This window comes from Lissotriton helveticus, chromosome 4_1 (assembly GCF_964261635.1).
Source record: "Lissotriton helveticus chromosome 4_1, aLisHel1.1, whole genome shotgun sequence".
NCBI classification, from domain to species: domain Eukaryota; kingdom Metazoa; phylum Chordata; class Amphibia; order Caudata; family Salamandridae; genus Lissotriton; species Lissotriton helveticus.
In genome coordinates, this window is record NC_136063.1 from 713,059,411 (window position 1) to 713,079,007 (window position 19,597).

The 19,597-nt window shown below is 47.1% G+C and overlaps 1 protein-coding gene across 2 annotated transcripts in view; it reads left to right on the forward strand.

The window, feature by feature from the left end:
• The first annotated feature begins 1,169 nt into the window (after positions 1-1,169).
• CCDC178 (coiled-coil domain containing 178) overlaps positions 1,170-19,597 on the forward strand; it is a 1,259,352-nt gene continuing 1,240,924 nt past the window's right edge. For both annotated transcript variants that reach the window (XM_078685673.1, XM_078685671.1), the window contains exon 1: positions 1,170-1,303. The gene's annotated coding sequence lies outside the window, so the exon portion shown is untranslated. The remainder of the gene's footprint in view (positions 1,304-19,597) is intronic.

Consider the following 19,597-nt stretch of genomic DNA (forward strand, 5'->3'; position numbering starts at 1 on the left):
GAGGTTAGGGGTTAGCCAGCAGGGGGCACACAAACATGTGAGGCGGCAGGCTATTGCTCAGGAGGGGGCTAAGTGCATTTCAAAGGCAGGCTGCAGAGGCATTTAACACCTCTGCTGCCTGCTGCCTTGTTGCTCACTCTCTCTTTACTGGCTCAATGGCAGCACAGAGCCAGTAAAGAGAGGGAGAACAGAAGTTTGTTTTTTGTTTTTACATACTTTGCGGGCACTTTTGTAAAAATCGCTGCATTTTTACAAAAGTGCTTATTTCGTGATTTTTTTGCAAATCGCTAAATCCTGGGGGTCTGTACATTACAGCCATGCTGACAAGCAACCATATGGCTAAAACACATTGGGAAAGCCAATAGCTCTTACATAGGTGAGACCTATTGACTTTACAATGCTTATTTTATGAGGTAGCTACTGTTTTAGAGTTTAGCAGATGCAGAACCATAACACAAGCTTAGAGGAAAGTATTAAGAATGAGACAAAAGAAAAAGTTGTATGGTATAGCTGCTTAATCTTTCTGGAACTGTTAAACATGGGCATAGCTTTAGAAGGGAAATGTTTACACGTAACCTGTAGTAAAAAAAATGGGAGCAGGTGCTTTCAGTCGCGTATGTGGAGGTGTCTGTCAGATTTCACATAGGATTTTTACATGCACATAGGATTTTTACATGCACACGCAGACTAAAACGCACACACACTCTTTTTCTCTCTCTTGAAATTGTTAAAAAGTGTTGGTTATTTTTCCAAAAAGTACTGCCAACAATCCACACTGCTGTCCCTTTCCACTTCTTCTTAAGCCACTCTCGCGTCCTGCTTATCAGATAATGTATTTTAAAAAGATATGCCAGCGTGATTGTTGGGAAACCTTCAGTTCAATCTCTTCAATATCCTATCATGGAAGTTCTATGTGCTTTGCTTTAGCCACTGCATCCATGTCAGGGCACATTCCGAGACAGGAAAGAATGCCAGTTCGGGATTCTTATTGGCTCACCAAGTTGTGACGTTAGTTCACTGAATGTGACTGCCCTGAGAGATCCTATGCCCCGAACGAGCTCTGGTCCAGATGGACCGCCCTCTTCCCTGGATCCTAAACGGAGAGTCACCTGCAGCGTGATGTAAACACGGAGTAAGGGCACCGCCTTCCGGCCGGCGTCTCCTCCGCCTGGAAAATGGCGCCGCTGTTGCTTGGTTACCGCTCGACAACTAAGTAGCCTGCAGTTGGAGGCGAGGCTCAGCGGCAGGCTGGGGAGGAAGGATCCCCTGAGGACTCCCCGGGGTGCAGTCGAGCACACCGCCGGTGAGTACTGATCGGCGCTGGGTTCAGAATCCCGGCTGCAGCAGGGTAACGCAGGGTGGCACTGCCAAGTACAGTATGATGAGCTGAGATCATCCCTGTACTGTATGGAATGTCACTACGTAGACCGATCGGAGAAAGTCGGAGGTGCCGTGATTTAGTGCAAAAAAGTTCCCTATCATCTTTAATATTTTGTTGGGGTTGCCTTCTTTTTTTGCTATTTTGTTTTTCTTTTTCTCTTGTGCAATGTTATGTCCGTGAAAATAATTCCACAGGAACGGTAGATTTATACCTCAGTTCTGTAGGTCCCTGATGTTAGTAATGGTTCCCTTGCTACTATGTTTTTGGGGATTTGGGAAAGTTTATTTTTTCCTTCCTCGACCCTGCTCTTCGACTTTTTGAACTCCTTTCCCGTAGTCCAATCCCATCGATTAAGAAAGTATTTTGTGCTGCATTAGTAAGATTTACACATTTCGGGAGACTGGTTTAAAATGTAACCATGTAATTTAAACTGGTGAACTGACGCTGAGATGCGAATAGTGGTACGACAGATTGCAGAAAAATAAAAAATGTAAAGGTTTAACAAATGCCCGCCTACCCCAAAAACATTGGACATGTGTTATGCCTAGGGTGACTTTGGTCCGAGGTGTGTGACCGTGCACATGATTGCGATGACTCCAAAAGGGACTTCTGTTTTTTTCCCACTGCTACCCCTGGGTCCGTTCTTGCGCGTGGACAAGACCACGTGCGTGTTGTTTCAGGGACCGATCCCAGCACAAACAGTATGATAAAGCTCTCTCTCCCACGCATGTAATTCACACAGATGTGAGGGAGGCCCTCCGTAAAACGTAATTTGCTCAAAGTCGTCTAAATAACAATACATCACAGAGTTTTAATATTCCACAGATATTCAAACGAATTGTGCATTATCGAAAACTAGGAGAAAAAGTAGCAGTTAAAATGATATTCTTTCTTTCTTTCTTAATCTTGTGACGCAATTCATTCCTTCGATGTATTGTTATTTGGGCGACTTTGAGCAAATTACGTTCTCTCTTCTGTGTTAATTACTTTTGTAGCATTTAGGGTTTTGGGAGAGGTTAACCCCGACCGTGAGGCAGCTGTGACCTGGAACTACTTTGAGAGCCGCATTGCTCCTAATAACCGTTCAATCAGATGTATTTATTCCTCAACACATGTTTTTAGTTTGTATGTAGTATAATAAAACGTAACCACGAAACTCCCAAGTTGATATTAGAGAGTTCTCCAACTCAGCGGTCTCTCTAACAAACTGTTCTACTTCGGTGTAGTGAAATTTGTCTGATTAGTGGAAAACCCATGAAATCCATCCAGCAGCATACATTTGCTCTACTGGCTATGGAAAATAGCCACATATAGACACTTGAGCCACTGCAGTGTAGCAGGTGAAATTACACCAAAAGAATTTGCACACTTTGGGCAAAATGTTCTTGCTGAATTTCTAGCTTGGTTAGTTTTGGCTTTCAACACCTCTTTCAGGGCCTTTATTTAACATTGTCCAATCATGTCATCACATCTGATCATCCTAAATATCAGCATGTTTCAGATCACTAGAGATACAGGCGCTTCTGCTTGAGGAAACCCCTGATGCCCTTTTTGTTTGCGAGACCTGGCTGCATGACACGGACATCAGCCTACAAAATCTCACTCTCCCTGATGGCTATCTGATCAAATTAATTAACAGAGAGACACGAGGTGGGGGGATTGCTGTTATTTTCAAGGAGCAATACACATGCTCCTTTATTAGAGCTGACATTTGCGACTGCGAATGTGCCAGATTCCAGATAGCTTTTTGTCCCCAGTTTACGTTCTCTGGTCTTTATATCTATCGACCCCCGGGACCGGCCTCAAAATTTATTCAATCTCTAATAGAAGTAGTGAGCTCCCTAGTAATTGGACCATCCAATTTTACCGTCTTAGGAGACTTAAATCTCCATTTTGACCAGAATCACGATGCTACTATCAGGAATCTCTTAAGTGACTTAATGGCCCAGCAACTGGAATCCTTTGTTCATACTCCCACACACGTGGCGGGGCACACACTTGACCCTCTTTTCTCTAATATTTTGGAGCTTAGAGTCGACACCCCTAAATCCATGGGATGGACAGATCACTTTCTGATCAAAGCTACCTTGCAGGTCAGGGAACCTTTCAAAACCATGGGGTTGAACCGGGTCCTAAAAAGACCATGGCACAAACTAAAATCTGACGATCTCCAGACAACATTGGGGACGTTTCCCGGTCGAGAGGAGCCTGATGTCAACGCCGCATATTCCATCTTTCAGGATTGGATTGTAAAGGGATTGGATGACCTCGTCCCTGCCAAATGGACTAAAGGACGAAGGTCACCATCCCACCCGTGGTACAATGATGCCCTCAGAGCCTGGAGGAAAGACTGTAAGAGAGCTGAACGCCTCTGGAGGCGTGAATATAGGGATGAGCATAAACGGCTGTATTTGGCCAAAGTGAAACTTTACCATAAAGCCATCTGTTCCGTACGTGCCGCCTTCTACGCTGAAGAAATCAAGGTCAGCCCCAACCCCACCAAATGTCTGTTCAAACTTGTACAAGAACTTCAAAACAGTAGAACTCCATCCACCAATATCACCTCGGCACAACAGTGTGAGGATCTGGCTACTTTCTTTGTTGAGAAAGTCAATACCATATATAGCTCCTTTCCGCAGCACCCTGCTGAGCCCGGTACTTACACCTGCCCTAGCTCTAAGGGAGCGGTCTTGGCCTGTATCCCCGAGATCAATGCTGATGAACTGGCTAAAATCTGTAAAAAAGTTAAATCTGGGAGCCCGGCGGACCCTATGCGGCCTGCCCAATTTGTTGATTCCCTGAATTTCTTTCTTTTACCCCTTAGATCTCTTCTTAACCTGTCCTTTTCTACAGCAACAGTTCCTGATGCTTGGAAACAGGCCTGGGTCTCCCCGATTATAAAAAAAGCCGACCCTGGATCCTTCCAGACCAGAGAACTTCAGGCCAATTTCCCTCCTCCCCTGGGTGGCTAAACTCGCTGAAGCCCATGCCAACTCTGTGCTCGAACAATTTGTGCACCAAAATGACATCCTGGACCCATCCCAAAATGGGTTCAGACCGGGTCACAGCACAGAGTCTGCCCTGTTGGCTACTACCGAACACCTTCGAGAGATCCTCGACGCCGGTCAGAGTGCAGCGCTGATCCTGCTTGATCTCAGCGCTGCCTTTGAAACGGTGTCGCATGGGATCCTGCTTCGCCGCCTGGAGGAATTTGGTATTAGGTAGTGTGCCCTGAAATGGTTTCAGTCATTCCTTCAGGACAGATCTTTTAGGGTTTCGGCCCCTCCCTTTCTATCCAAGTTCCACCATATTGGTCAGGGTGTCCCACAGGGCTCAGCGCTTAGTCCGTCCCTTTTTAATCTTTATGTACAGCCACTTGCTGCGATTGCCAGAGAGTGGGGCTTGACGCTGGTATCGTACGCTGACGATACTCAGCTAGTCGTCACACTCTCTGAGAGTCCATCTGTCAATGCTACAAGATTTAGGGACGGAATAGCAGTTGCGCACTGGATGACCAACAACTGTCTCCAGTTGAATGCCGGTAAAACGGAGATTCTGCTGTTGGGGAAGAATACGACCCTGTGGAATGAACATTGGTGGCCTCCCTCCTTAGGTCTGATGCCTGCTCCTAAGGCCTCAGTGAAAAACTTGGGTGTCTGGATGGATCCCTCTTTGGGCCTCCAGACCCACACCAAGAAAGTGGCAGCGACTTGTGTAGGCCTATTAAGGAACCTTCGTTTCATCTTGGGGTTCTTTGAACCCGCTATGCGTCAGCTTGTGGTTCAAGCCATCATTCTGTCACGCTTAGACTATGCCAGTGTCCTCCTGTTAGGTGCCAACAAAACGGAAGTAGCCCGTTTTCAGAGAGTTCAGAACTCAGCTGCTAGGACCCTGGTTGGCCTTCCCCGAAGATGCTACGCCAGAGCTACGATCAAACAACTGCACTGGCTCCCAATGGAATCTCGCATCAAATTTAAGGCGCTTTGTCTGGCATTCAAAATCCTTAAACTTCAGAGCCCGGCCATTTTGCGCCCTCTTTTGACTCTGTACGTCCCACAACGCAATTTACGCTCCCTCGGTCAGCACCTTGCAATCATCCCTAAAAGCAGGCTCTGCCGTATGGGTGGACGCTCTTTTCGGGTGCTGGGAGCCAGGCTCTGGAATTCCCTTCCGGTTGCCATTCGTGGCATCGAGAACCTGCTTGCTTTTCGTAAAGCTGTAAAGACCTTTCTGTTCTCCTGCCCCTAAGGCTTTGCCCTTTTGGCCTGCTCCATTCACTCCACCTTACCGCTCACTAGCGCCGGGACGCCTCTTTGCTGGGGCAGCTGTTGCGCTTCAATAAACTAATAACATAACATAACATGACGTCGAGCTGTTGTTGGCATTGTGTCTCTGTGAGGGAACAAGGCTCCGGAAGCATTTAGAAGTTGCCTGTTACAATACTGTGAATAATAAATAATGTTGTTTCCCGATTGTATGGTACTCCCTTTAGAAAGCTAAGCCTACTGGCTTATGCTCTTATCAGTCTGCTGCATGTTGGTGTTATTTGGGATCCAGTTGGGTGAGTATTGCATCAACCTATGTTGTGCGGAAGGTGATATTGATGTTCTGAATGTTGTGGTTGAGCTGGTGGAGGTCTGCCAAGCTGCCCTCGTTACTCAGTAAATGCTGTTGGGCCACACTTGTGTGTTTACTTTTGTGATCTAGAGCAACATTACCCCATACACAGATAACAGAGGCATATATTATGCTGCCTCCTTTATCTGAGAGTATCACTGCTTCATGTACGTTGGAGTCGGACTACATTTGTGCACATCCTCCTTGGTCATTCTGCTGTAGTAGTAGAGTTCCTAACCCACATTGTCATTACCAACTTATTGTCCCATCCTATATCAAATTATGTCTTCCTGGTGTCAGCAAGAAGTGCAGCCCATTATATCTTGGAAGGCCAGTTTGAAGTTGGTTTGTCCAGCTATATTACACCTTGTACACAGGGGGTTGGGGGGGAGGGGGAGTACACTGCCTCTCATCCCAGCACAGTTCACCCCATTGCATCCTGGTAAATGCAGTACGCTTACTTTCAAAGTTGCTGTAGTCTTTCACCAAAGTTGGTGCAGGTGGTGCTGTTATCGCTAGACACGTTTTTCTGGGTTTAGCCCGTCATCAGTAGAGAGCAAAAAGTAATATGGAGCAGAGAAAAGTCATCAGGCGTTGCTGAAATGGTGCTGGGATGAGAGGCAGTGTGGTCCCCCCCTGTACATCATCAACCACAGATAGTAGTGTTTCCAAGATTAGAGTCAACTGACAGTGGTATGTTACAGTATCTAGAAAGCACCTTATTTCTGACACTTTGGCTGGTTTTATGACTTACCTTGGGTCTGAAGACGCCCCCTCAATTGTAAATTGGTATCATAAAAATTCAAGGGTAGATTTGAGAAACTCATTCTTATTTCAAGCACAATCACTTGACTTTCCTTCAGCCTTTTTAACACATTCAGCCATTAACTGTGTTGTGTTTCTCATGAAATGTATAGAAAAAGTGTAATTACTGACTTGATATGTAATAGGTTGGCCCCTGTTTCCCTGGAATTATGAATCACTCGAGGCACTAACACCACTTCAAACTCCGCCTTTTGTAAAGCCTTGAATCAACAGGTTTTTGTTTTGTAGCAGAACTATTTGTGGAGTTGTAGCTGATGGCAAAAAACCTTTAAAATGTGTGGAACCACTAGGCCTGATTGACCTTTGCTATGAGATCATTGATGATTGGTCCGAATCGCTGCTCCCCCTTGATGGCCATGGTGAGGGGCCTCTTACCCAGTGAGATGCACACTTCACTGGTTGCTGTGTCATATTTGTGACTCTAGTAAGGAATATAACACTCAGGTATCCTAAACCTATGCACTATAGGAATGATATGACATGTTCAAGACTACAACTATCAGGTACCTACTTATTGTGTATTCGGACCATCACTCATGCTATTAAAAGCTTGCTTAATCATCGGGTCTCATCCTGGTATAATAAAAATTGGGGGGGGGGGGCTCAACCTCAGTGTGGAGGGAGCACTTATTTGATAACATCTGGTTGTGAGATGCTTAAAAAATACCTCAGGGCTACCCCGGTATCCCTTTATTTCCCATCACAGTATACGCACCCATGTAGTTGCCCAGTCAAACAATGGATCTAATATGTAACGTATAACCTTTAGAAAACCATGCTTAGCATGCAATTTAATAGGTGGGGCACCTTGCACATATGTTGATCTGTTTTACACACCACATATGCTCCCCTATTACTGTCCGGTAACCCAAGGGACATAAAATGTAAGAAACATCATTTAACCACATGTACCACGCAAACAGACAAGGGCAACACACTGCACTGTAAGCCAAAGTGCTAGCATTTATATATATTTTTTCCTGACTTATATATAGCGTGAACTTGACCCGAAGGTATCGGGTATCGGATTGCTTTACATGAGCACCAGTTGCGTTACACAAGGACACACTCATTTTTGTTAAGCATGGGAAGATTAAGTGATTTGCCCAGAATCAAAGGATGTTGAGTGTCATTGCCGAGACTCGAACCCGGTTCCCCAGATTTCAGATCGACCGCCCTAGCCGTTAGGCCACAACCTCTCCCCAATAACATATGTGTTGGTTCTAACCATAAGTCTTTAATTGTTACGCCACATCGGTGTAATGGGTGGACAAGCCCCTGCAGGTTCAATACAGTATGTTTATGACAATGAACTTTAGTAAAAATGAGCGGGAAAGCTATTTAGCTACACTTTCAATGTATTCCACCTACTTCTTTGAGGGTACCATACTATAAAAACACCTAAATATTACCTCTGTTTCCTGTATTAGTTCTGAGTTCTTGTAGTTAGCTGTATTGATGGCCCGTATGCATCAAGCATGAGCAGGTGCTGAGGAAGAGCCCCAGCCATTGTGTCGCGTGTGCATCATGCCTTGCGCGTGCACATCCAGCGTTTATCAAGGTTCATGGGAAAAGTAGTTTCCCTGGCTGGCACTGTTGGTTATACACAAGAGTTCAGCTGTGCACTACGTTTTGGGTCAATAATGTCACCCTGCATTGAGATAAAGTCCTGTACACCCTGGATAATGTTTGGCATGTTTGACAATAAGGAAGTCAAATAGCTGTGCACCAAAATTAGGGAGGGTATCTTATCCTGTCATCTAAAGTATCACCTAAAGTAATGTATGAGAGGAAAATGAAGGTTTCATAAATTTGCAAGGCGGGTTGTAGTGTTATATTATGATCAAAAATGACACTTTTATATGAGGGAACTTGATATGAGAGATTATATGAAATGTGTGCTACTAGCTTACTGCCCTAATAAGGTACAAAAAAGTGAGTTCTGATGAAAGCCGTAGAGGCCGTTAATCATACAGTTAAAACATGTAGACGAGCAAGATGCTTAGGTAAATAAAATCCAGCTGCATCCACTTTCTTCTATATTTACCCCTGCTAGTGGGACCCAAAAGAAAGATGTCTTGGTGAAGCGATCCCGGGCTAGTCTTGAGGTATTATTTGAGCATCCTTAGATCCCCTTACAGCCAATCATTATTTAAGTTCTCCCTTTCACTGAGGTAGAGCCCATACTGGTATTGTATACGAGGATGAAACCCATTGATGAAGCATACCTCAAATAGAGTGGGTGAAGGCTCTTTTGCATAATAGGTGGGTACCTAATAATTGTAGTCTTGGACAGCTCACACCGTTCCTATAGTGCATAGGTTTGGGATTCCTCAGTGTTATCTGATCACGTTGGGCAGCTGTATTCACAAACCATCATCTCTTCTCTCCTTCCCTTTTTGTTGCAGTGGGTGTATAGCAGACAATAACCTAGTGTTTTCCCTTCTCAATGTGAGTCCTCTCATTTTGTTGTTGCAGTTATTTCTCAACTTTGCAGCTGGAGTGCAACAATATGTGCCGGTGTTGCAACACCACAGTCTACAACCACCTCTATTTACAGCAGCACTTTTTTCTTGCATTGTAGAAACCCGAACCCTGTGAATAGGTACTGATCTTCTTTCAGAATGTTTTTCAATTCATGAGTCCATATGCTTGGTGCAAATAAGCTGCAACATCTCTTCTGTCCTTTTGGGAAGGGAGTGGGCCCTGCATTGTAAATGGGCATGTACCCCTGTTCCGAGTGACCCAACTCCATATGAATCATGTATTCTGATTTTTACCGGCCCAGTTATCATGATATTCTAGAGTGTGTGCTGAGGTCCAAGATTCTTCTAGCTAATTCCACTGTCCAGAAATGGTTCTATTACCTTAAGGGGGACACAAAGTAAGCCCTCTATTTAATGACATGAGCCCACCATCCATGTCTTGGGTTGTTGATATGAAGGAGTGGTGTCAGCATAACCATTTTTGTGAATTAAAAGTTCTGTCCAGAACTTTTTTCTGTGTAGAAAATGAGTATGGCCTACTGGTCCAATTTGATTAAAAGTTCTGATTCAGTGTAGGACCTTGAGCTGCCCTCTAATATATGTGTGTGTGTGTTAAGTACATGCCTACAGTGTATGTACGGCACACACATGATGATGAGATGTGTGCAAAGTGAATGTGTTTGTTAGGACCAGTGGAATCCAGTTTTGATGGCCGCTCGTTCAGACAGGCACACAATGGAGAATGGATTGCATATGACCATGTCTAAACTGGGTGGTGGAGTGAGCTAAAGAATGGGTTAAACCCAGATCAGTTGACTGAGGGTGAGTGCTTGCAATGTTCAACACTCGGTCCATCATCCCCTTTGGTTTTGCTTTGTTCGCCCTAAGATGGCAGGGTATGCCCAGACGTGGGTCCCTTGCTCACTTTGCCACTGGATTCAAGCTAGCCTGGCTGATGACGGCTGATTAGCCAGAAACCGGTCCCAGGATGCCTGTTTCCGGTCCAGGGAAGACATTGCTTGGCAGTTCGGGCTGGACTGTTCCTATGAGGCACAGGGTCAGACTGATTTGCATATGGCCATGTCTAAACTGGGGTGGTGGAGTGAGCTAAAGAATGATGATGGATTAAACCCAGATCAGTTGACTGGGGTGAGTGCTTGCAATGTTCAACACTCCGTCCATCATCCCTTTTGGTTTTACAGTGTATGTACGGCACATACATGATGATGAGATGTGTGCAAAGTGAATGTGTTTGTTAGGACCAGTGGGATCCAGTTTTGATGGCCAGTGGTTCAGAAAGGCACAAAATGGAGAATGGATGCAGCTTCCCCCCAATCAGCGGATGTTAATTGCATGTATCCTTAAAGCTAGAGGGTGGAGACCCAAGACCCTGTAGTGAGACAGTATGGAGACAGGGCTACCCTCAGAAATATAATGTTTAGCAAGGAATTGCTGATTAGATTTTCCTGAGTGCTGCCATTTGGTAGATAGAGGTAGGCGGTGGGTGAGAATTGGTAGATTCTGTTAAAGGTGGGGAGGTTCCTATGCAGGGACTGCAATTTTGTCTGTCCCTGACTGCTACTTAAAGAAGGAGTATCACAACCACGTGCAGAGTCTTCAAACTTCATTGTGCCCGTAATTTGGATGCTTCTGCTTGGAGACAGTATCATTACTTCCTGCTGTGAGAGTCATTACTTTGCACAAAGGATGTATCCGAGGGGCATCTATAAAATGACATTTGAAAGAGAAATATCACAAACCAATTCCGAAATTTTAGGCTGTTGATCCACATCAATTGTCTGTAAAATGGGTATAAAAATGGGCCCAAATCCTCCCCACTTTGTAAAAGTTACATTTTCTTCTCACTAACAGAGGGAGTTGTCTACAGAATACCCAACAATCTGTTTTGAGACAGAGCTGATGCTTGCATGGTAGCCAGTCTCCAAGAGATGAAGGCATGTCACTGATACACACACCCGTCAGGACCTGTCAGGCTGAGTCCTTTGCCAAGCAGGAAACAGTGAGGAATGGCCTCCAGAGACTCAGAGACCAAACACAGCTAATCGCTCAACAAGGATTTATCATTATCAGTAAAATTCTTTCAGCTAAAGAATTATATCAACTGATCCACGAGTTGACTTGAGGCAACTGCTCGGTGAATCTAGCATCTGTGCCTAATGTTATCTAAACTCGACTTTCTGACCATCCTAACCATGGGGGAGAAGACTGTAGAGTGAGGAGGGGGGTTCAGGGCTGTAGCAACCTTTCAATATAAGCCCTGGGGTGAATTTGTTTAACCTTGAATCTGACACATATCTAATTGTATTCTATTTCAGACAACTTTGAAATTAAACGTATTTCTAAAAGGAACAGCACTGGCTTAACAGTGATGTTTTGGGCGGTATGGTGGTTAAGTGTTGGGTTCTGAGTCTTTTACACCTGCACTATCACCCTAAGAATTCTTTGACTGTGTGCCCTCACTATACTGAGAGTTAAGTGCAGAAATTAAGTTTTTGGCTCAGTCTGCAGAACCATAGTAGGACGGACCCCAGGATACCAATGGCAAATGACCTCAACCACTGCTGTTGGGGCCCAGTAGCCCATGTCTGCTGTGTGACTCCCTAAATGGGGCTAGACAGTCCTCAGTTAAAGAGCATACCAGTTACAAATTCTGTTAGTGGTTTTGGTAGTCACTTCATTTTCTCTGTGCTACACTTTGGCTTCTAATGTGTCTCTGAGGGGTATTAGTGCTACCCTCTAATTATAGGTGAAGTGATTTGCAGGCTTGGTCTGAGATTTCTAAATTGCTACATTGGCTGTCATCACTCAGTGGCGTAGCAAGGGGGGGCACTTGCTACTCAGTGGCGTAGCAAGGGGGCTGGGGGTTTCCCCCCCCCCCCCAGCACTCCAGTTCTTCAGCAGAGTGCCTAGCTACACCACTGTCATCACTGTATCATTATGCGGTGTTATCTCATCGACCTGTATGCCTTTTAGCTACTTTCCTACCAGGCAGATAACGAACATTTGTTCTAGGAAGAAAAAATAATTACACACATAGTTTGATCCCAATACTTTTACAGAACAAACTGGGCATGAAGGTGGCAGTGTGCAAATCCCAGATGAATGGAAGATTACTAGTTACATTTCTCATGTAGCGCTCTCCAACCTCCTACAGAGTGCATGCGGATGAGTTTTAGTTGTTTGTTTGTAATACAATTATTTGTTTACATTCACTAACAAGCAAACTGTTTTTTAAGTAAAGTGATTTCGAGAGCATGAAGGAGCTTAGGCGGTGCATACCTATTCCCGCGAATAGTGAGCGTTTATACTTTATCATCCAAGTAAACCACACACAACATATTTAGAAATCCCCACAGGACTTTATCAATAAAATATTGAAATGCTACAGAGGCATCACAGAGTCTGAAAGGAATGATCTTGTATTCAAACACCCCAAACTTAATGCCTAAAGCGGTTTTCCATTTGTTATCCTTTCGGAATATGAAAGAAAGCTTGCTCTCTCGAGATCTAATGTGAATATTTTTGCATTTCAAATCTGATCTAGTAAAACAGTTTATGGTAGCAGATAGTGATTCTTCTCTGTGATCGAGTTCAGTGCTCCATAACCAATGCATATTCTTAATTCACCCCCTTTTCAGGTACACTATACAATGGAGATACGGCAGGTGACCGTGATTATCTAATGAATCAATTAGCCAGATCGTCCTCTAAATACTGTTTAAGGTATTCGTCTTATATTTAATAAGTGCATTAACTTGACATCAAGGCAGAGAGGCCCAGGTCCTAACTCAATCTTCCAATCATATCTCTTGTGTGGAAGTAACACGTTGGGAATTCTTCTTATCAGATACAGTGCAAAACTCGACACAACAAGAAGTTAAAGAATTCACCCAACCCATTACAGGAGGAAGAGCAATTCTGCTAAAGCTTTAAAAGGATTATTTTCTGGAATATTACAAGGGATCAATGGTTAATTTAAGCTGGTGGTTGCTGGTGGGGGGCCCTGCACTTATTTTTGGGGATGAGTGCTTATTTCTGTACAAGAGAGGGAAAGATAAACAGAGCAGAAAGACGGAGGAAGAGAAAAAGGAAAAACTGTCTCAAAGGGAGAAATCGGGAACCTGCAAGAGTGAAATAAAGGAGTAGCAGTATATGGTAGTGGAAGCCTGGGGAAGCATGGCCAAGATGGTGGCAGAGTATCAGCCCTCTCATGGAGCTCTGCCGAATAAGGTAGAGGAAAAGCTGTTTCAGCAGCTGTCCCGGGCTGCTGGGGGCCGGCGGTGGAGGCACAGACAGGAAGAGTCGCCATACGTGTCTGGTGGTGCTTGCCCGGCCGACAGAGACGTGGCGGGCCGGTACGGCATCCCCAGCAGCGGCCTCCGACAGCATGGCGCCAGATGCCTGGAGAGAGTGGCAGCTGAGACCGAGGCAAACTGCAGAAAGTGGTGAGGCCATGTGGGAGACGGACAACTGCGGGCACGTGGCTCGACCCGCAATGGAGCCAGAGTGAGCGGAGGAGCGTAGCTGGAGGCTGACAAAGACATTGTCGGGCCGGTGCGGCATCTTGAGTGGCGGCCTCCGATGGTGTGGTGCCAGACCTCTGGAGAGAGCGGCACCTGAGGCCCAGGTGAACAGTAGAGAGTGGTGAGGCCACGCGGGAGACGGGCGGTCAGTGGCATGCAGCCAGACCCGCAGCGGTTCCAGAGTGAACGGAGGAGCAGCACTGGAGGCAGGCAGGCGAGGGTAAACAGGGCCTCCCCCTGCAACGGAGGGCTTTGCTGGAGGGTGCCCTCTGGACTTGGGACACCCATCTGACGGCGCACTTAGAGAGGCCCCCGGAGATGCCGGAGCCCCTGTTGGAGTATCTGCAGTGACCCCTGTGAGCGGCAAAGTGAGGTGAGGCCACCAGAACTGCAGGCGGGCATCAGCAGGACGCCTGAGCCACAGTACCAGTAAGGAGGCCCGCCGTGGGAGACGAGGTTCCAGTGGTCAACTGGGCCCCCCTAGGCGAAGGAGCGACTGCTTGGGCATACTCCCTGGGCCCCGTGGGGGAGCTGTGACCGGGCCCCGGGGTATTTCGGGGTATCCCCGGGAGTGGTGGGCATTTGGGGAGGCCTCCCATGCATCCGGCCAGACCTACAGGACGGCTCAGAAGAGGGCTTGCACTAATCAGGCTGCAAAGACGAGGGAGACCTCAGACCGGATAGCAAAAGGCCTGATAGGCCAAGAGTTGGATGTGAGAGAGAATCCAGCGCGGTGAGAACTGGGGTCACGGTGAGGGACAATTGAGGCAGGCATAGTAGGGGTCATCGACAAGCTGAGATACCTTGGTCGATTCATAAAAGGGGGTGGTGATGGACAGAGCATCTGAATTAAGCAGAACACTCCTACCCAGTCAAAAGATCAGGGCTTGATCCATCACCGTTTTTTAGCTCACTGCACCATCCCAGTTCAGAACCTGGCTACATGCAAATTAGTCTGTCCCTGGCCCAGTGGATCATGGGAACAGGGCAGACCAAACTACCAAGCAAATTCTTTACTGGAAAGGAAACAAGCTTCCGGGGACCGGTTTCTGGCATTGCAGCCATCTTCGGCCCGGCTTGCTTGAATCCTGATGGTGCAGTGAGCAAGGGACTCATGTCTGAGCATACCCTTCCACACTTGTAGTGGCCAAAACGATTCATAAAAGGGGGTGGTGATGGACAGAGCATCTGAATTAAGCAGAACACTCCTACCCAGTCAAAAGATCAGGGCTTGATCCATCACCGTTTTTTAGCTCACTGCACCATCCCAGTTCAGAACCTGGCTACATGCAAATTAGTCTGTCCCTGGCCCAGTGCATCATAGGAACAGGGCAGACCAAACTACCAAGCCAATTCTTTACTGGAAAGGAAACAAGCTTCCGGGGACTGGTTTTTGGCCACCACAAGTGTGGAAGGGTATGCTCAGATGTGAGTCCCTTGCTCACTGCACCATCAGGATTCAAGTAAGCCGGGCCGAAGGCGGGCTGTAATGCCAGAAACCGGTCCCCGGAAGCTTGTTTCCTTTCCAGTAAAGAATTGGCTTGGTAGTTTGGTCTGCCCTGTTCCCATGATGCACTGGGCCAGGGTCAGACTAATTTGCATGTAGCCAGGTTCTGAGCTGGGATGGTGCAGTGAGCTAAAAAACGGAGATGGATCAAGCCCTGATCTTTTGACTGGGTAGGAGTGTTCTGCTTAATTCAGATACTCTGTCCATCACCACCCCCTTTATGAATCGTTTTGGCCACCACAAGGGTGGAAGTGTATGCTCAGATGTGAGTCCCTTGCTCACTGCACCATCAGGATTCAATCAAGCCGGCCCGAAAACGGCTGTAATGCCAGAAACCGGTCCCCGGAAGCTTGTTTCCTTTCCAGTAAAGAATTGGCTTGGTAGTTTGGTCTGCCCTGTTCCCATGATGCACTGGGCCAGGGTCAGACTAATTTGCATATTGCCAGGTTCTGAGCTGGGATGGTGCAGTGAGCTAATAAACGGTGATGGATCAAGCCCTGATCTTTTGACTGGGTAGGAGTGTTCTGCTTAATTCAGATACTCTGTCCATCACCACCCCCTTTATGAATCGAGATACCTCGGTCGGCTGGAGTCCTGGAGTCTGCTCTTTGCACCTGGCAGCCTTATACCGCCACAAAATGACATCCCACCACTCCAAAAATTAGACGAATTTCAGAGACCTCCTGCTGAAGCCGGGAGGCAAAAGAGCTGATGGACACGGTGCGGAATTGCCATCCTCCCATACTCGAGAAGGAGACATGGACCTGCCTGACCAAGAGAAGGAGGAGACGGTTACCCGCTAATTCCTGGAGCGCCTGTTCAGCACGCTGATCGAGGACTTCGCAGAGCTGCAACAAGTGGTCTCAACTGACTTAAAACAGGTCAGAGCTGATTTTGGTGAACTGGGCGATCGTGTGGATGCATTGGAGAAGGTTGGGGACGGCAGGGAAGAAGAGCTAGGCGTGCATTCATGGGAGCTGTTGGAACTGCGGGACCGCAATGAAGACCTATGCCTGAGACTAGAAGACTTTGAAAACAGGTCCCGAGGCTCCAATATCCACATTAAAAGAGGTCCACTTCTTGCAGACGCCGGGAAACTGGAGGATTTTGTCATCCAGCTGTTTCCCCACATTGCCCCGGCATTGAGTGATGAGGAAATTATCCTTGACCGAATGCATTGAGCAGTCCATCGGGCAACGAGCCCAGGCCAGCCACAGGACATACTCATGTGCCTCCACTCCTATCTGCAAAAAGAAATCATCATGGCAGCAACTCGAGACAAAGCGAATATCCCATTTGAAGGCCTACAAGTGGGCATATACCAAGACCTCTCCCAACTCATGCTCCAAAGGCGAAGAACCCTGCGACCAGTCACCGCCTTCTTACAGGAGCAAGGAGTCCGATACCGGTGGGGTCACCCCTTTAGATTACTCCTCATCTGGAATAAAGAAACAAATGCAGTGTGATCCCTGAAAGAAGCACAGGCGGTGCTGGGAATTAACTTGGAGGCCGGAGGAACAGAGGACCTACCTCTGGGAGACACAGGGACAGAGCAGACATTGAAGCTGAGAAGGTGACGATGCACGTGGAAGGATTCACGCTCACAACCCTCAGAAATGGAAAGTCAAAAAGAGGGAGAGGACCTCATTAAACAGCTGCAGGATAGTGATGGCGGGGGAGAACTACAGAAAGACTGACCGTGCTCCTGAAAATGAATGGACAAGCCACTTGTAGCAGCCAGTCACCAGCAGACACCGGGAAAACATGCGGTCGGCAGGGCCGGACTGGGACCCAAAACTTGCCCTGGCAAAGTGTTTGGCCAGCCCCCCAGGGGTTTGGGGGTGCGGCCGAGCTGTTTACCAGGGCCGGTTTCTGCTGATTTCATTACAGCAACCGATATTGCAGCTTTGCTGCAAAAACGGCCATATAACAAAATTGGCCCCAGGGGCCCAAAACCGGCCCCCAAACCTGGTGGCCCACCGGGGAAATTCCTGGTGCCCACTATGGCCAGCCCAGCACTGGAGATCAGCCACCACTGGTGGAGCACTACCTGTACCAAATGTACTTGAATATGGATGTACACTGTCGCCTGCTACACAGACCCCTACACTATAGTGTTATTGTTGCCCACCTGTGGGCAGTTCTCTTGCTGTTGACATTCCTTTTACCCACTTACCCTTTGTCCCTCTTGCTCCTTTTCTATTTCTTGTGCCTCTCTGATGCGCTTCCTTCCCACATAGCGACTGAGAGTTCATCTGAGTTTTTGGGCAATATAAGATATGAAAGTACTACCCACTTTGTTATGGTCCCTGGGGGGAAAGAAGGGGATCTCTGGGTGCACGCTACCTATGGCCTGGCTCCAAGACTTTCAAAGCATACCAGACGATGCAGCAGGGAGGGTGGGGGGCCCACTGTAAGTAGGGGCTGTTGCAGACATGTGTAGGACCTACCCCCTTTTCATGCACCACTTGGAGGGGGATGTCGCTCAAGCTGGGCTGGGTACACAACTTTCCTCACTTAACGGGGTCTGGTTGCGGCCACCACCAGGGGGAAAACAGGAGGAAAAGGCTTCTTACTTTTGAGGGGAGGGGGTCCCCCCTAAGGCACACTCACACCCATGGTACCCGATGACCCCACTTAACACAGTGATATTGAGCCTCAGTGCCAGAGGCCTTAATTCACCAGTAAAGTGCCGCGCACTCTTGACTCAACTTAGGGACTCTCGGTGTGATATATGTTTCCTGCAGGAAACTCATCTAAAACGCACAGACAGGAAACGCCTCCGGTCAAGATGGTTCGATCGCCAATTTTTTTCCTCCATGTCAGGGAAGAGAGCAGGGGTGGCAATTCTATTTGCAACACACTTTCCCTGTAAGATACTAAACACTCAGGCAGAGATACCCGGGAGAGTGGTAATCAGGGGGCACACCTAAACACTTGCATCTGGTACGGCCTAAATGATGGCCAGGAGACTTTTCTAAGGGAGGCACTGACCTTGAGCCTGGAAACTCCGGACAAAAACCTTACAATGGGGGGACTACAATATTCTACAAGACTCCACATTAGACAGATCCCCACAGAAGGAGGGACACACAATAGCACTTTTGGTTTCTATGAAACAGTGGCTGGAGGAGGTGGGGCTGGTGGATGTCTGGTGACGGCGCAACCCCACTGCTCGAGACTACTTTTCTCAGTGGCACACCAGACCTACGCTCGCTTGGATTTCTTTCTGACAACCCCGCACATTACCTTAGGGATACTAGACACTGTCATAGGTACTGCATCCCTTTCAGACCACTCCCCTATCAGTCTCACTTGGTAGCTGAAGGGAGACCACCATAGACAAAGGGTGCGGAGACTTAATCACAAATGGCTTACGTATGATGCGAACATCAGGGAAGTGCAGGAGGTTATACAAAACTTTTTGAACATCAACAATGACGGGCTTACCCATGTACACTTACTGTGTGATACTCTGAAAACAGTAATTCAGGGTCATTTTCTTGCAATATCGGCAAAACTGAATCGGGATAGGAAGAATAAACGGGAACAATTGGAAGGTAATGTCAAGGAATTGGAAATGGTGCACCGTCGTATGGGTGCCATCCAGAACCCTGCCAACTTACCAACGCTCGTAAACAATTGAAAGCGTTCGATCTCGACCGGGCCGAATACTCACTCTTACACACTAAACAGCGATACTACGAGGGGAGGAATAAGGCTGGGAAACGTTTGTCGCTTCAAATTCGACCCCAAATAAATAAACGCTGCATCGCCAAGATTGAGACCAATCGCAGGAAGAAAGTACAAGTGGACGATCTTATAGCTCTTGAATTTGACATTTTTTGCACAGCCCTCTTTACCGCTGACACCTTGGATGAGGAAGCAGCAGCACTGTATGTTTGCCGGGCACCAGTAGCTTCACTCCCGACTGGGGAGGCAGATAAAATGGATGCTGACATCCAAGCAGATGAGGTGATGCGGGCGGTCCATGGACTAGCGTCCGGTAAAGAGCCAGGGGAAGATGTGTTTTCTTCCGAATTTTATAAAACATTTGCACCCAATCTGGCCCCTGCTGCTTGCAAGACTTTTTAATTTGTTCAGCGAAGATGGTTCCATTGCTCCCTCTATGCGTATGGCCACAGTGATGGTCCTGCCCAAGCCGGGCAAGGATCCAATGAAATGCGCCTCCTACCGCCCCCTTTCTTTGCTGTACGTCGACTTGAACATTTTCACT